The following is a 16617-nucleotide window of genomic DNA, read 5'->3' as shown; positions in this document are numbered from 1 at the left end:
GTGAATTTCACAGTAGGCAACTTGGTTCTATTCCAGACCAGGTTCGGGGAAGTTTTTCCTTAACAGGTTCAAGGTGGAGGGGAAGGTGGAGTTAGGAATTAGCAATAGCTTTTCCTCCAGAAGAGTCAGTTTTAGGTTTTTAATTTGAATAACTGTTCTTACCACAGTAAAAGAGGTGATGATGATGTTAAGTTGATGATGGAAAGATTTTAGAGGAAGAGCTCAGGGAAGAGAGCGGAGACCCTTCCCGTGGGCGGTGGGCCCAGTCTTCCCTCCCTCCCCTTCCGCAGGCCTGGTCCATCTCTGTCTGAGACATCAGAAGCAGTGACAAAACTAGGGAATCACTTGCACCTGGCTGGGGCCCTGAGGCTCTTCTCCGCATTTCTGCCCTAATTCACTGTAATTATGTAAGATTCTGTCCTTTCTCAGAAACGTGAGGGCTGCACCTACTACTTCAGCCTCCTTCAGTACATCTGCTGTTTGTTAAAATAGAGCCTTCAGAGGTGCCCTTGCCCCAGGTTCCTGCCTCTTGGCATGTAACGGTCTGCACTGCATTTTCTTGTCTCTATTTAACAATGTCATGGTGTCATTCTAGGCACAGATGTAGCTAGGTTGCAAGAATTGTCAGGGAACCTGAACTTGGGGCAGGTCTCCGTGGTCGTGGGGGGTCGCACCCCTCTGACCAGATTCTTCTTTGACAAATGTCTCTGTGGTTGTATTGTTCCAGTGTTCTCTGTTCTCTCTAATTATAATGTTTAATTGCTGTCTTGTCAACATACTGCCAGAAAAATAACCGTCCATAACTACCTGATACAGATTGTGCAGGCCTATTTTAAGAAGACACGTTTCTCTTCTAAACTTGATGGGAATAGGGACTCGCCCTTAACTTTTATTCCTGTTAGAAACATATATTCAAAATAATTCTTCTTCTTTTTTTAATTGTCATCCAGGTTGCAAAAATATCTGCCTCTAAGAATTCAGGAGGACCTACTTTGTGGGAGCAAAGGTAGTGAGTCATACCTGCAAGCTTGGAAACGAGAGTTCGCTTGTGCTTCTTCATCCAGTTGGGAAGTTTCCTAGGCAACCATTTATGCAGCAATTAAAAGATGAGGAGTTAAGAGGTATGTCCATGGACATTTTAATCCTCAGATGCAATCCTTGTCAGATTGAAACCTCAGTTTTCATCTTTTCATTTAAAATGAGTAAATGAAAAAGCTTAATACTTAATTATAGAAAAACACACTGTTAAGATACATTGTATGTTTTATGTTATATCTGCTTAACGCTCTTTCTCTGATGGGAGTGTTTTTTATATATTAATGCCGGCTTGTATGGGAAAGGAGAATAGAATTTACTGCTTGAAATGATTTTATTTAGCTGTGAAGTTGTTTGGAAAAGCAGATACCTTCTCATGTGCCTGTATGTGAGTTTGTCATTATCAGTAGAGTTTGCAGCATGTGGCCCAGGGAGGTCGGTTAATCCTTTGTTTCTTCTCTCCGTGTTCACACTTGAGTTTATCTCCCAATGTGTCAGTTGTTTCAGTCTTCCTTAGAAGGTGCTGCAGTGTCCTGCTCGGTGGCTCGAGGGAAAATGGGGAAGGCAGGGAGGAACTCTCCAGCAAGTGGACACATCCTTGGTTTACTAAAGACTTTGCTCTAGCTCTTCACCCTCATCCTTATGTAGGTTTCTACTTGGATGGTCCACGAGGACATGGTAAACATTTCTCTTCCTCTGTGAAGCACCTAACACTCCCAGACTTGCTTTAACCTGGACTTGCACTAAATTCCATCTCAGTGAATACGGTGGCTGCTGTTCCTGCACCGGTGATTGAGGAAGGTCCTCCTGGTTGTGTGACTAGTTTCATTTTCAGTAGCGTCAGAGATAACCTGAGAAGAACCAGAATATTAAAGTGCTAGTGGTGCTCATTTTAAATAGGGCTACGCTGTGATCCCCCATCGCGGGTTCTGCAGAAATGTTAAGCCCAAGATGAAACCTAAATACTGGCTGTTTGTACCTGGAGACAGAGAGAAGCCACCTCCCTACTCGGAGGGCCTGCGGGCTGAGTGAGTGTCTTGAACTTGTAGCCACAATCATTTGCATTTTCTTTTGGATGCCTCAGTTGATTCCCTTCTGTCACCAACAACTTCGCTACTCTCCTGCTGCATAAGTGTGACAGATGAAGTAGGTGAATTCTGTCATGACGGTTTTTTATCTCCTCCCTGGGTACCTAGATCTGTGGAAGAAATGGTAACAAATCCTGGTCAAAAGTCAAGCCTCTGGACTCTTTTTTTCCCCTGAAACAAAAGTGAGTGAGAATGTACTAATTCTCACAATTATCTAAGCCACATAATGCTTAAAAAGTCCTTTTTGATACTGACCTTTTAGTGGTACTGACGGTGCAATTCTAGTCTTAATTTTAACTTCCTTCATTTCATATTGCATTACATATTTGAAATGGCAGGCTGTAGTTCATGAACTTCCTTAGGTTATTTTTAAACAAGGTGGGTTGTAAATAGGGTAATGCTTTGGCTTATTTTCAATATCTATGTTTCTACTTTTTTTGTGAAATAAAAATTGGTTTACCACTTGATTCATGGTGTTAATTCATCTCATGTCTCCTGTTTGCCAGTCACAGTACTAGGCCCTGGAGATACAAAGATTAAGACCTAATCTCTTATTTTAAAGGTGCTAACATGGGACAGAAGGAAAGACATGCAAATAAGTATTGTTATAAGAACAGCAAACACTTCTGTTGCATTTACTGTGTGCTGGAAGCTGTTCCAAGTGCTTTCTAGGCATTCACTTTATCTCATGGATTAATCCAGAAGCCCTGTGATGTTTGTACTATTATTTCCCCTATTCTTTTTTTTAGAGTATAAAAATGTATTACACATACAGAATATTACCACTAACAAACGCAGACAGGCAAGGACACCACGCTATGGGATGGAGAACGGCTAGCTGTTTGGAAAGTGAACAGGTTGGGTGGCTTGGAGCCTCATGCCATACCGGTTGGCCAGTCAGATGGGAAAGCACATGCCGAACTCTGGTGACGTCAGGGCGTCCAGGGACTCCTCTGGGTGTCCGCTGCCTTCCCATCTGATCTGGGGCTTCGAAGGACGCCACAGCCAGAAGCAAGCAACTGAAGCGAGGGGGCTTCCTAAGGTGGGCCAGGCTTGTCTCTGAAGTCACGGCAACACCAATGTTAGCAGTATGTTTAATTGGATGACTTCCACAAACTACACATAACGTTTCTAACCATCACACTTCAGTGAAATACAGAACATTAAGTTAGAGGCTGTGGGAAGAGAATGCAGCCCCTTCCAGTCCCAGTTGGTCTGGGGGTAAGCGTTGGGGGGAAGTTTCTTTTTAAACCGAGCCCCTCATTTCAACGTACAAAAGAATTACTCTGATCGATATTAAACTGTATTGAAAACAAAATGGACTAAAAAGCAAATACTACTCTATGTTGGGGTGAAAATGGGAGGAAAGAAAGAGTCCTTCAAAGCAGGAGGGAGACAGTTGGGGAAGGTTCCGCAGCTGTGACCCTTGGCAGTCACTCACGCTGCTCCATTTTTACTTTCGGTGGTCTCAGGAAGGTCCGGTTTTTCTTCTCTTTCTTTCCTTTTGTATTTGCTTGGAAGTTTCACCAGCTGTGCATGCTACCATCTCGACTTTGCTAAAAATTTTTCTGCCACTCCCTTTCTTGTTGGGTTTTTGCTTGACCTTCAGTCTCTTCCTCCTGTTGTTGCTTCCGTTCATGCATCTCTTTGGCTTTTCATTTACAGCTCAGCAAAGAGTTTCATGGTCTGTTTGTATATTGCTTGTTTGAACAGCTCAGGGTTCCTCCTCCACATTTGTAAGCCTGCCTTCCTTCTTTAATTGCTTTTTTCGCTCTTTAATGGTGTGTTCCACACCTTCTCCTCCTGCCTGAATCGCACCGAGGGCCCTCTGCTTTTGTTCCTGATCCGGTAGCAACGTGTAAGCTATGTCCGCAGCTTCAAAAGCCCCTTGTGCTCTGTCAGCATCATCTTGAGTTTTGTCAGGATGCACCAGTATGGATAATTGCCGAAACCTCTTTTTTATTTCTTCATATGTCACTTTGGGATCTATCTGAAGAACCTCAAATGGGTTCAAATTGAAGTAGGAAGAACCAGGACGAGTTAGTCTTTCAATCTGATTTTTGGACATTAGAACTGAATCTCTCTTCTCTATTTGTTCCACCTCACTGTGAGTGAAGTCACTCAGTCGTGTCTGACTCTTTGCGACCCCGTGGACTGTAGCCCACCAGACTCCTCCATCCATGGAATTTTCTAGGCAAGAGTACTGGAGCGGATTGCCATTTCCTTCTCCAGGGGATCTTACTGACCCAGGGATCGAACCTGGGTCTCCCGCATTGCGGGCAGATGCTTTGACCATCTGAGCCACCAGGCAATCAGAAGGTCATAAATGCTTCCTCTGTGCTCCCTCCTTCACCCAAAGCCCTGCTCTCTCATGGAGCTGCCATTTCCCTGGCCCAGCGACCATGTGACTCTATTTTCTCTCTTTTATACATAGATAAATTAGGGCAGAGAGAGGTTAAGCACTTGTCCAGGGTCATAAAGCTTGTTTTGGTTGACAGTCAAATGCAGTAAGATACAGAAAGAGAGCTGCCTATGGAATGCTCTGGCAGAACAAGGGGACATCCACCCGAGGGGCTGGGGAATGGAGCTGTACTATCATGCTGTCTTCCCAGAGGAGAGGATCCCTGAACAAGTCCTGTTCAGAGGGCTGGCTGCTAAGTCACTTCAGTCGTGTCCGACTCTGTGCGACCCCAGAGACGGCAGCCCACCAGGCTCCCCCGTCCCTGGGATTCTCCAGGCAAGAACACGGGAGTGGTTTTCCATTTCCTTCTCCAATGCATGAAAGTGAAAAGTGAAAGGGAAGTCGCTCAGTCGTGTCCGACTCTTCGAGACCCCATGGACTGTAGCCTACCAGGCTCCTCCGCCCATGGGATTTTCCAGGCAAGAGTACTGGAGTGGAGTGCCATTGCCATCTCCATCAGAGGGCTGGGGGAGTCAACATTTCTCCAGGAAATACTTCTTCATTAACATAAAGACTGCATCGTAAATAAATTCGTAGGTGGAATCAGTGATGAATACTGGAAGATGAGGGGATAGTAGAAATTTACCAGTTCCCTGTATCTTCGATCTAAATGATAAGGAAAAAGATCTCCAATTTTGAGGAAGATCTTTGTTCCCAGGTGATAAAAGGTATGGTAAAAAAAAAAAAACATGGCTTTTGAGAAAATCTAATAGAAATGTTAATGTAGTTGCACTCTATAGACATGTAGGATAAATATGTGAACTTCTGAAGATTCTACAATGAATGCCCAGTCACTGAAGATTTTATCTTAGAAAACCTGAGTTTTTCTACTAGTCTACTACTAGTGTTTATTTTATATACATGCAAGGGAAAGATTGGATTACATCTTTCAGGTTTAAAATGGGCAGAACTACCTGATTTAGGTAGATTAGTTTCATCATTACAGAGATGAAAAGCTATTCAGAAGCTGGGCTGGTGGCCTATGCCGGCCAGGCTGTGCTGGATCTCTGCTTTTCCACCTTCCCATCCACCCGCTACTCTGTGGAGAGACTCATCCCTGTGTGTAACCATCCTTGCACACCCTGTACCCCAGCAGGTGACTCTTACCTGCTGACGTCCTCATTATTCCCACTCATCACTGCTGACTGCCTCATCGTCCTCCACCCTGGCCCAGCTTCATGGGATCATTCACTTCCTTTCATGACTGCTTGTCATCACCAGTGATCTTCTCCCCAGCTCCCCTCAGCTCCCCACTTCCTAGACCTTGTCCGCTCATGGCTCAGATCAGTAAGTCTGAAATTCCTTCCCTGACCACCCCTTCTCGTCCATCCAGTTACACCCTCCACCTCAGGTTTCTTCTCACTGAGACTCAGCCTTAGTTCCTTCCTGCCTTTGTTCCCTCTTATCCACGTGGGATCCGTGGTCCAGGTTTTAAGTCACTCCTGACCTGTTTGTCCTTTTGCTTACACCTGCACTGCTGAGCAGTGTTAGCGTGAATCATGCCACGAGGTGGATTGTACCTGTTTGCGTAAATGGAGGGGTTGGTTGCTCAGTAAGTACTGCACAGCACTTGCACCCTTTGATTCTGGTTAGCTGTCCTTCTGATCCTTCATGGTGCCTCTTACTAAGCTAACATCAAACTCAATGTTTTTCCTCTTCTCATCTGCTGACGTGCTCCTACGGTGGGCGCTCTTGTTCCACCCACCACCTACCCTTCTCTGGCCCTTGGCATCCATGACTTGATGACTTCTTAGGTTTTCATCCACTTTTCATACTGTCTTAATCTTTGTAGGTTTCATTTCTGTCACACTGACTGCTGTCATGAGGCAAAGTACACGTGTCTGTTTTTCTAAGTACAGTAAAATGTTCCTGTGCGTCTGTCCTTTGCCTTCTGTGGGGGGAGAGCCAGAATGTACTGGAGGGTGGCAGGTTCCTGGCGCGCTCGTGCTGTGTGCATGTGGGCACTCAGAACCTCCCTCCATGACCTTAGCCGGATGCCATGCCAAGCCGCACACAGGAGCCGCCTCCCTCAGCTGCTGGATGGTTCCGTACTCTGCAGAGATAGTGCCCTAGGGCTTATTCTACATGGTTGCAGTGGAAATTTTGATTGGCATCTTTCAGATTAGAAATGGGCAGGAATTTCCCAGAGAGTTTGGTTTTATTATTACAGTGTTCTAATAAAAACGTTTGTCTTCAGTGTGGCTCACCTTTACAGACTATCAAGGTGCAGCAAGGTGAGCGTTCTGGCCCCCCACTTCTGTTAAGTAAACCTCAGCTGTTGTTCTCATCTACGCCTTCATGTGCTAACTCTGATCTGCTCCTGGAGGGCGGCTTCCCACTCTCCTGCTGCTCCTTGTAAATGCTGCCTCTCCGCAGCTCCTTATGCCTCTCACTGTTTTCCCCTCTTCTCTTCTTTATCTCATCTCTTCGGTTGCCTTTCACATAAAATTAGGAACATTTAGTAGACACTATTCATTGATTTATTATTTCATTCCAGAGCCATGCATTCAGGGATGCAGAGATTTTGAGTATGACATAGTGCTGCCCTTGTGGTAGTCATATGGAACCATCTAAATGTGGGATTCCAGTACATTGTTAAAGTCTGTGATGAGCATTACATTGACACAATGTCATACGGTCTCTAAAGGTCTCTAAAGAATCCTGTAAGGTTGCTGAGACGATCCACATTTTACAGAGGCGGCTCTTGAAGTGGTCATTGGCTCAGGATCCTTAAATGGCAGGTCCCTTGGTGGGAAGAGCGTCTGAGTTCGGGCTGCAAGCCTCATGCTCTAAGCTACTGTAGATGCAGTTTTTCTCCCCTCCCGTGTTGCCTTTCTCAAAGGCTGGCTGTACACAGTAGAATTCATGATACAGTGATAGACTGTTTACATGCTGAGTGTTGACTTTACATTTATAGTGAGCAATTGGAGAACTAAATAGCTGAAAGTCATGTGTGGTAGTATGTTTATTCTTCCATATATGGTGGTATTTCATTCAGGATGATTGCTGGATGGCAGTGTCCTTTCTCTTCCTGAAAATTATGCCACCTTTATTCAGCTTACGGTGCATTTAGTATCACTGTGATTCTCGTGTGTAACATATTCTCACCAAGGTATTAATAATTTGCCCCTCTGTGGTGGCTCAGACGGTAAAGCGTCTGCAATGCGGGAGACCCGGGTTCAATCCCTGGGTTGGGAAGATCCTCTGAAGAAGGAAATGGCAACCCACTCCAGTACTCTTGCCTGGAAAGTTCCATGGACGGAGGAGCCTGGTAGGCTACAGTCCATGGGGTTGCAAAGAGTCAGACATGATTGAGCAATGTTACTTTACCTTCTAAAGGCCAACTTCAGACTTAGCTTCACCACAGGTCTGATATTTTAAGTGGCTTCACAGAGGGTATGTCGTAACCACTTACAGATCACTGAGGATGATGGTTTAGGCCAATTTTCGCTGCTGTGATGAGCTGGAAATGAAGTCCTCTGCCTCCTCTGGAGGAGCCTGAGCTGACTGCATCCTGGGCTGGACCTGGCAACACTGATGTGCCCCAGCTTCACTGCCTTTTGGAGAGCTCCCAGGTCCTGACTGTCACAGTTACTACCCTCTCTCCCAACTCTTTGTTTTCATTGTTTTACTCTAGAGAAGCAATTGACGATTATTCTGAGAGACTCTTCTGTAAGAACTAGCTATTACTTTGTTCAGTAGATGTTTCTTGAGCATCACTACCAGCCAGGCTCTCTGAGTGCTGGGGCCACGTTAGAGCACAAAACAGAACTTGTGTCCACTGGAGCTTCTGTTCTGGTGTGGGAAGCACCCAGGAAGCCAGTGAACACGTGCTACGATGCCACGTGGTGATAAAGGCTGCAGTGAAATAAGGCTGAGGAAAGAGGGGGGAGAAGTGGGAGGGCGGGGCGTGCTGCTACGTTCCCAGGCTGCTCGGCAGAGGCGACAGTTAACCAAGAGCCTATGTGTCTGTTAGCTGGGGCTGCTGTAACAAATGGAACATAGATGGGCAGTTTAACGACTTTTTATTTCTCAAACACTTCTGGAGCCTGAAAGTCTTGAGATCAGGGGTCAGCATGGGCAGGTGCTTGTCGAGGACTCTTCCTGATTTCAGACAGTTGCCTTCTTCCTATATCCTCACAGGGTGGTGAGGAAGATCATTTCTCTTGAGTCTCTTCTTACAAAGACACTAATCCCCATCATGGGAACTCCACCCTCATGACCTAATCAACTCCCAGGGCCACCACCTCCAAATACCATCACAGTCGGGTTCAGCTTCAACCCGTGAATTCTGGGGGAGGCAAACATTCCGTCCCCAGCACTCGGTGGAGGAAGAGCACTCCAGGCACAGGGAAGTGACAGTTCGGAAGCTCTTGGATGAGACTGTGCTTGGCTTGTCAAAGGAACAGCTTTGTCCATAGAACAGGCAACAGAGGAAAGAGCATTTGGAAATGAAGTTGGAGAGAGACCGAGATCCAGTCCGTGTAAGGCATGAGGAGCTTTTCTGAATAGGGGAAAGATGTGTTAGGACTTGTTATTTTAAAAGGTCACTTTGGATGCCCTGGGATTGGGGGTCAAAAGCAGAAGCTGGTGTGGTTTAGGTGAGAGGTGGTGTGCCTGAGGTGGGTTGGTAGCTCAGTCTGGATTGGGGAAGAGACACTTGGATTAGGGACACTGAAAATAGAACTGGTGCATTTTCCTGATAAATCATGTGTGAGGTATGAACAAAAGAAGAGCCAAAGATAACTCTGAGGTTTTTAGACTGAACACCTAGGTAAAGGAAGGTGCCACTCACTGAGAAGGAGAAAGTAAGGGTTGTGTTGCAGGAGAGAGCGACGGGGCAGGAGAGAGGGCGACGGGGAGGGAGAGGGCGACGGGGCAGGGGAGAGGGCGATGGGGCAGGAGAGGGTGACGGGGCAGGAGAGGGTGGTTACATCTCAGGTCATCTCCAGACCCCTGGGACAGCTGCCGAGTGTGAGTTCTGCGCTTTGCGCAGGAAGGAATTAAAGAGTGAGCCATAGTAAAGTGAAAGAAGATTTATTCAGGGAGAAAATGCTCCACAGGCAGAGCATGGGCCATCTTGGAAGGCAAGAGGCCTGGGAGTATGGGGTTGTCAGTTGTTACAGGGATGGGTAATGTCATAGGCTAATGGGTGGGAAGAGTATTCCAGCTATTTTGGGGGAGGGGTGGGGATTTCTAGGATTTGGCCCACCACCCACTTTTTGATCTTTATAGTTGGCCTTGGAACTGTCACGGTGCCTATGAGTACATCATTTAGCCTGCTGGTGTGTTACAATGAGTGTATGCTGAGGCTCGAGGTCTACCGAAAGTAGACTCATCCACCATTGTGGACCTAGTTGATTCTAACCAGTTTATATCATGTCATCGGCCTGTGTCACTCTTTTAAAGTTTGTGCTCTACCCACTCTTGTCTCAGTTGGTAGGGAAAGATGTTGGTATGAAAAAGGATTTCATAGTAAAGTATCTTTTGGAAACATGGTTCTAGAGCATGATCAGGACAGCTGCTGTAGGCACGGTGAAAGACAAGTGAAAGTGAAAGTCGCTCAGGTGTGTCCGACTCTTTGCGACCCCATGGACTACATGGAATTCTCCAGGCCAGGATACAGGAGTGGGTAGCCTTTCCCTTCTCCAGGGGATCTTCCCAACCCAGGGATCGAACCCAGGTTTCTCGTGTTGCAGGCAGATTCTTTACCAGCTGAGCCACAAGGTAAGCCCAAGAATACTGGAGTGGGTAGCCTATCCCTTCTCCATGGGATCTTCCCAAGCCAGGAATAGAATCAGGGTCTCGTGCTTTGCAGGCAGATTCTTTACCAGCTGAGCTATGAGGGAAGCCCGACAAAAGACAGGGAGGAGGCTAAAGAAAATCATTTTTCTTTATTTCCCTGTCTTTCCCTCTTAACTGTTCTCACCTAGAGTTACTGTATATTGTTGTAATACCTAGGAAAAAACAGTTTAGTCCAACCATTTGTCAGTTTACTCAAACAACTGATTTGACATTTTAATTGACCACAATCATCATGATTGCACTGATTATTCAGAGAGTCAACCACTGTGTTTGGTTGAAGCCAGAGCAGTCAAGGGTGCATTCCAAGTTTCCTGAAGAATTTTCTCAGCATTACAGAGCAGGAAGGTGGTGTTTGCCGTCAGTGGTAGATTGGCAGAATACTGAGTGGGAGGTCCTTAGGGAATACGGGTAGGAAATAGCAGAACAAGATGAAAAACTACTAACAGAGACTGACTTGCGAGCAACAAATAGATCAGTGACTGAGTTAGAACACAGGGTATTCGAGAGGGTCCATTTAGATTCTTTGGTGGGGTGGATTCCCTCATGGGCCCTCCCAGAGTTTAGGGTGGATTCTGCAGTGTAACTGAAAATGGCTAAGGGGAAGGGAGCTCGAAAGGCTTGGCTGAGGAGAATGGGAAGGATGGGTCTGCCAGTGCCCATCATCCCATAGAGAGGTGTGCAGGACCAGTGTGCCCTCCCAGGGCCCTCAGTGTAGGTCTGTGTGATGGGATGGTGCCCACTTCCTCTGTTTTTTAAAATAGATTTTGGGTTTTTGTGGATTTTTTTCAGGTGAAATAACATAAAATTAGCCAGTTCAAAAGTCAACAGGGGCATTTAATGCATTAATATTGTACAACCACCATCTCTGCCAAGTTCCAAACATTTTCATCGCCCCTAAAGAAATCTCTGTAGCCATCAAGTAGTCATGCCTTATTTCCCCCTTGTCCTAGCCCAGGCCAGCATTTTCACATCGTCATCTTTTTTATGGGGCACAAAAAAGCAGCTTTGATAACGGTTGAATGCACAGGCTGCTTTTGACCAAGGAGCCTAGGTTAGGGATGCCACTGTTGTACAGGTATTGTTTAAGAATACCAGCTGCCCCCATACCTGGAGACCTTGGGACCTGTGGGAAGCTGCAGAAGTTTCCTCAAAAACTCAAGAGAAGCTACTGGGCCTGTGGGAAGCTCAGCTTGCCTCTGTCCTCCTTCCTGCAAAAAGGTGCCTTTGGCTTCCCAGCAGAGGATCTTGGAAAAACAAGTGTGTTGAGGTGACGCAGAGGTTAAACCCACTTTAAGGCAGCTCTGCTCAGTCCCACACAACTACAGACAGGCACAGTTAAAGGTAGTATGTAAAGTGACCTTTCCAGCTTTGCCTGGTGTGCATCTGGCACCACCATTTGGTTGATGAGGGCATCAAGAAATTATAGAGACGTATGAGAACACTGGGCCTTCCCAGGTGGCTCAGCGGTAAAGAATTCACCTGTCAGTGCAGGAGACTCAGGAGATGTGCGTTTGATCCCTGGGTTGAGAAGATTGCCTGGAGTACGAAATGGCAACCCACTCCAATATTTCTTGCTTGGAAAATGTCCATGGACAGAGGAGCTTGGCAGAATACAGTCCACAGGGCCCCAAAAAGTTGGACACAATGGAATGAGTGAGCACTCATGCACATTGAATCATTAATGTGTTCTTTCAAACTAGAATTTATAAGATCATAAGGTCTCAAGACTTGGCCACACTCCTGTCATTAGAAAATGCCATTGTCCCAGATGTTCCAGCAACCAAATGTTGGAAGCCTAATAGTAAGATTTCTAGGGCACTCAGTGAGCTATGTGAGGCAGTAGAGAAAAACACAGAGTGGAAGGAATTTTAATTCTTTCTTTCATCCTCCTGTTACGGACAGAATGTTTGTGTCCCCACCTGCAAGTGTGTTTATTGAAGCCCTAACCCCCAACGTTACAGTGTTGAGAGGTGGGGCCTTTGTGGAGCTAATCAGTTTAGAAGACACGGGAATGGTGTCCCCATGAGGGATCAGTGTCCTTGTAAGAAGAGGAAGCTCAGAGCTTTATTTCCCCATCTGCACCCCCATGAGAGGACAGTGAAAAGGGGAGCTGTCTCCAAGCCAGGAAGAGAGCTCTCATCAGAACCTGATCATCTGGCACCCTCATCTTGGACTTACAACTTCCAGTACTAAGAAGAAGTTTTCTATGGTTTAAGCCACCCAGTCTGTGGAATTTGTTATGGAGGCCTGAGCGAGTAAGACCCTGCCCCTTCATATTTATTCATTTGATGAGCTAGCTATAGGTACCAGTTGTACAAAACTAGATAATTAAACCCAAACACTACAGTGGTTTGTAAAGTTTAAGTAAAAATTTATCTTCCCTTTAATGATAAGACCTCTTAAAGGGTCTTACCATAGGGTCACAAAGAGTCAGACATGACTGAGTGACTAACACCACACTTTGAAATTGCCTTTTAACAGTTTGAGGTTTATTCTAGATCATACCATCCAACAGGCTGGCCATTTGCCACTTGCGGCTATTTTAATTAATTAAAATTAAGTATAAGTAAAGGTCCTGTTCCTCCATCAAGTACTGGCTATCCTCCAAGCCCTCAGTAGCCGAATAACCCTGTTGGACAGAGTAGGCAAAGAGCATTTTCATCACCACAGAATGTGCTTTTCAGCAGAACCATTTTAGATAAATTCTGTTCACACACAAACATGTATTTATATATATGCATACATTTATGTGTGTGGCTGGCATAGTATTATACATATGCTCCTGCAACTTGTTTTTTCCACCCAACAGAGAAACTGTTAATTTAGCGTGATGCACACGTAATATCATGCCAGGAAAATTTTAAAACAGTGCATCATCAAACATAGAGTTTCAGCACAGTAAAACTATTTCAGTTTCAGATTTTAAAGGTAATTGCAGCATATCTTTTAGGCTTGCTCCAACTTTAGCTAGAGAAATTATTTTTAGAAATGGTCCACTCAGCCTTGGATATGTCAAGAAAGAAGATTCAGGAAATGTAGGTTGAGCTTAATCCACCATGCTTGCCATACGCACTTATACACATGTTTCCCAAGTGTCCCTCTTTCATAACAGGGATTGTAATCTTTTTCTGTTTATCCACTATTCAGTAGAACAGGTCTGTCCAGAAGGGTAGCCACTAGGCACATGTGGTTATTTAAATTAAGTTAAACTACAAATTCAGTTCCTCAGTTGTACTGGGCACATTTCAAGTAACCATTAGCCACACGTGGCTGGTAGGTATGAGTGTTGGTCAGTGTGGCTACAGAATGTTGCCATTTTGCCGACGGTCCATATGGACAGTGTCACACTGGAAGCTTCCTTCAAATAGCTTTCTCATTAAATGTAGTGATTTTTATACAGGTGATTAATGGGGGACCCTGCCCAGGAGGATGTGCCAGAATTTATGGGGCTGTGTGGAGAGCTTGCCCTTCCCACTCAAGATTGTAATTCTTTCCTCTGAAGACTCATATTCCTTCAACTATTTGTTAAGTAGTCTGACACGACTGAAGTGACTTAGCAGCAGCAGCAGCAGCAGCAGGTGTCCCATAGGAAGTTAATTGTGGGGAAGAATATTGGTACCAAGAGCTTTTCAAGGTTAGAATATTACTTTGTGAAAATTGGTGATGCACACACACTGGTAAATAGCACCTCTGTGTACAGGGAATGTAACTGTTCAATTTAGAAAGTAAATTAGTTACAGTGAATGCAGATGAAAATATGTCGAAGCTCTCTAGAATGAGAAAAGAATAGAATACTGGAAATGCATTTTTTGGGTACAAAACAGAATGTGGTCATGTTGACATTTATGTTAGAAACTACGTAGCCTGGACAGCTTCACAGGAAACAGTAAGAACAGTTCTCTCTGGGAAGGGAAACGAAGAACAGAATGGCTTTTCACTGATGCTGTTTTTGTAATGTCCCTATGTGCTTGTTAGAAAAAAAAAATCAATACAGCAATTAAGGAAAAAATAAAAGACACCCTTAAAATGTGCAGAATGTAGGATAGATTGTTAAAGGAGATAAGGGTCGCATAAGATACAAAGATTTAAACAGTTGAGTAATAGCAGAGGGCTGGCCAGCGCTTTCACAGCATGCCAGGACCCAGGGTTGGTACACCATTTCCTACAGACTGCTTATTTTGCAGCAGTTAAAGCTATTTAAAACTTTTTAAAAATTATATTTAATTTATTTTAAAAGGAAAAATATTCCTAATATTTATTTTTTTTTTTAATGCAAGCTTTCTTGACACTTGTGGAATACAGCTTAGGATTTAAACTCTAGGAAATTATTAACCCAGAAAAACCCAGGCTGGGCCCCTGCACTCCAGCTCCAGTTTTTCAGGAAGATGGATACTGCTGTTAGCTGGGTTTAATTAGAAGGGTGACAGGCTGCAGTTTATGCAGCACATGCTGCCCACGTGTGTCACGTGTGCACCAAGCAGAGACTTAGCAGTCTACACTGCTCCTTCTCCTCCCCATCCTTCACTGACGGCTACTACCAGTGACCAAGAGGCGACAGGGCCCAGCAGCCTGGAAGTGGGGCAGTGGGACAGGGCGCTTCCTTCCACCATCAGAGTCTCTGTATTTCAGCCTTCAGGAGACCATGGCATCGAAAATGGAGTGTTAGTTTTTGAAAAGAGAACCCTGTAATTCAGTAACATTGACCTTTTTCTATTAAAGCTAGTTTCTTTTTCAGAAAAGGAAACTAAGGGGGAAATAACCAGTGAGGGGAAAATTATGTCCTGAACTGCGTATGTTACAAAGGAAATCTTGTTTGTTGTGGAGTTTTAAGGCACAGATTCCCAAAGGCAAGGGTAATTTTCAAAATGGTTAGCAATCAGTACGGCCTCAGAATCCAGACGTTCAGAATGGATGCCGACTTAAATAACTGGTGTTGGCTGTCCCCATGGGAACAGGCTGGATGTAACTGTGGCAGCTCTGTGGCCATGAGATTGAATTCTGGTTAATGGGAAGCGTGTTACCATGTGATCCTTTCCAGAACCTCCCTTAAGGGACAGCGTGTGTCCCTTTTGCCCTGTCATTATTTGTCATTCCCAATCCGCTGTCTAGGATGTAGGTGCCGCCACCCTGGACCATGAAGTTGAGCCGTAGGTGATCAGAAAACACGACAGTGGATTGCCACACTTGCCTCCCTGGACTTTTCCCTGAGAAAGAAAGAAACTTCTTTTGTTTAAACTGCTGGTACTTTGGGCTTCCTGTCTTTCTCAGCCAAAGCTAATTCTAACTACTGTAGGTCCCTCTCATGTTAGGTAGATTCAGTTTTATTTTATTTAAAACCCCCAGTTATCCTGTGAACTAGGTACTTCTTGTTCTCATTTAAGGGGTTAGGAGTTTGAGGTTAAATAAAAATTAAATAACTTACCCAAATACACCCAGCTAGAGCCAGCCTTTGAATCCATGTCTGATCTTTCTGATACTAAAGTACCAGAAGCTTAATCCTTGCTTTAGTAATTCATAGAAGCATGAAGAAGGGCCTGTGGCGTATGGTTTTGTAACATTCACGCTTTGGCAGAGCCCCAATTTTGTGGATTTTTTAAAAGGACGTTGGGTTTTTCAGAGAAATTCATTTGTGGCTTTTTGAATGTGACAAACATGTTAACACTTTTTCAGTCAATAATACTTATCAGAAAAGTTTTTTTTTTTTAATTTCAAAGAAACCTATGTTGTTTCTCTGCCAGTATTTGCTTAATTGTAATTTGCTAATGGGGATGTTTCATAGAAAAAGAAAATTGTTCATAAAGAGATCTTGTAGTTCATTTTCTTGGGATTTTTTAGAGTTCTTCTTACTCTGAAACAACTCCAGACCATTGCCCGTATTTGTTGTGTGATCATGCAGAAATCGGAGAAGGCAATGGCAACCCACTCCATACTCTTGCCTGGAAAATCCCATGGACGGAGGAGCCTGGTAGGCTGCAGTCCCTGGGGTCGCGAAGAGTTGGCCACGACTGAGCTACTTCACTTTCACTTTTCACTTTCATGCATTGGAGAAGGAAATGGCAACCCACTCCAGTGTTCTTGCCTGGAGAATCCCAGGGACGGCGGAGCCTGGTGGGCTGCCATCTATGGGGTCGCACAGAGTCGGACACGACTAAAGTGACTTAGCAGGAGCAGCAGCATGCAGAAATTAAGATGACAGTAGAATGAAGGTAATAGGTTTTCCAGATGGTC

At 44.8% G+C, this 16617-nt stretch overlaps 1 long non-coding RNA gene and 1 pseudogene across 7 annotated transcripts in view; one reads left to right on the top strand and one right to left on the bottom strand.

Moving 5' to 3' along the window:
• The window catches only part of LOC106991099 (uncharacterized), a 239365-nt gene that overhangs the window by 79716 nt on the left and 143032 nt on the right, over nt 1-16617 (top strand). For all 7 annotated transcript variants that reach the window (XR_009600443.1, XR_009600442.1, XR_009600439.1 and 4 more), the window contains one exon: nt 951-1121. This is a non-coding gene — a long non-coding RNA (uncharacterized LOC106991099). The remainder of the gene's footprint in view (nt 1-950; nt 1122-16617) is intronic.
• LOC101118869 (dnaJ homolog subfamily C member 8-like) lies at nt 3307-4507 on the bottom strand (annotated as a pseudogene).

Source organism: Ovis aries, chromosome 4, assembly GCF_016772045.2.
Source record: "Ovis aries strain OAR_USU_Benz2616 breed Rambouillet chromosome 4, ARS-UI_Ramb_v3.0, whole genome shotgun sequence".
Taxonomy (NCBI): domain Eukaryota; kingdom Metazoa; phylum Chordata; class Mammalia; order Artiodactyla; family Bovidae; genus Ovis; species Ovis aries.
Note: the sequence above shows the minus strand (reverse complement) of the source record. Positions and strands in the feature narration are given on the sequence as shown.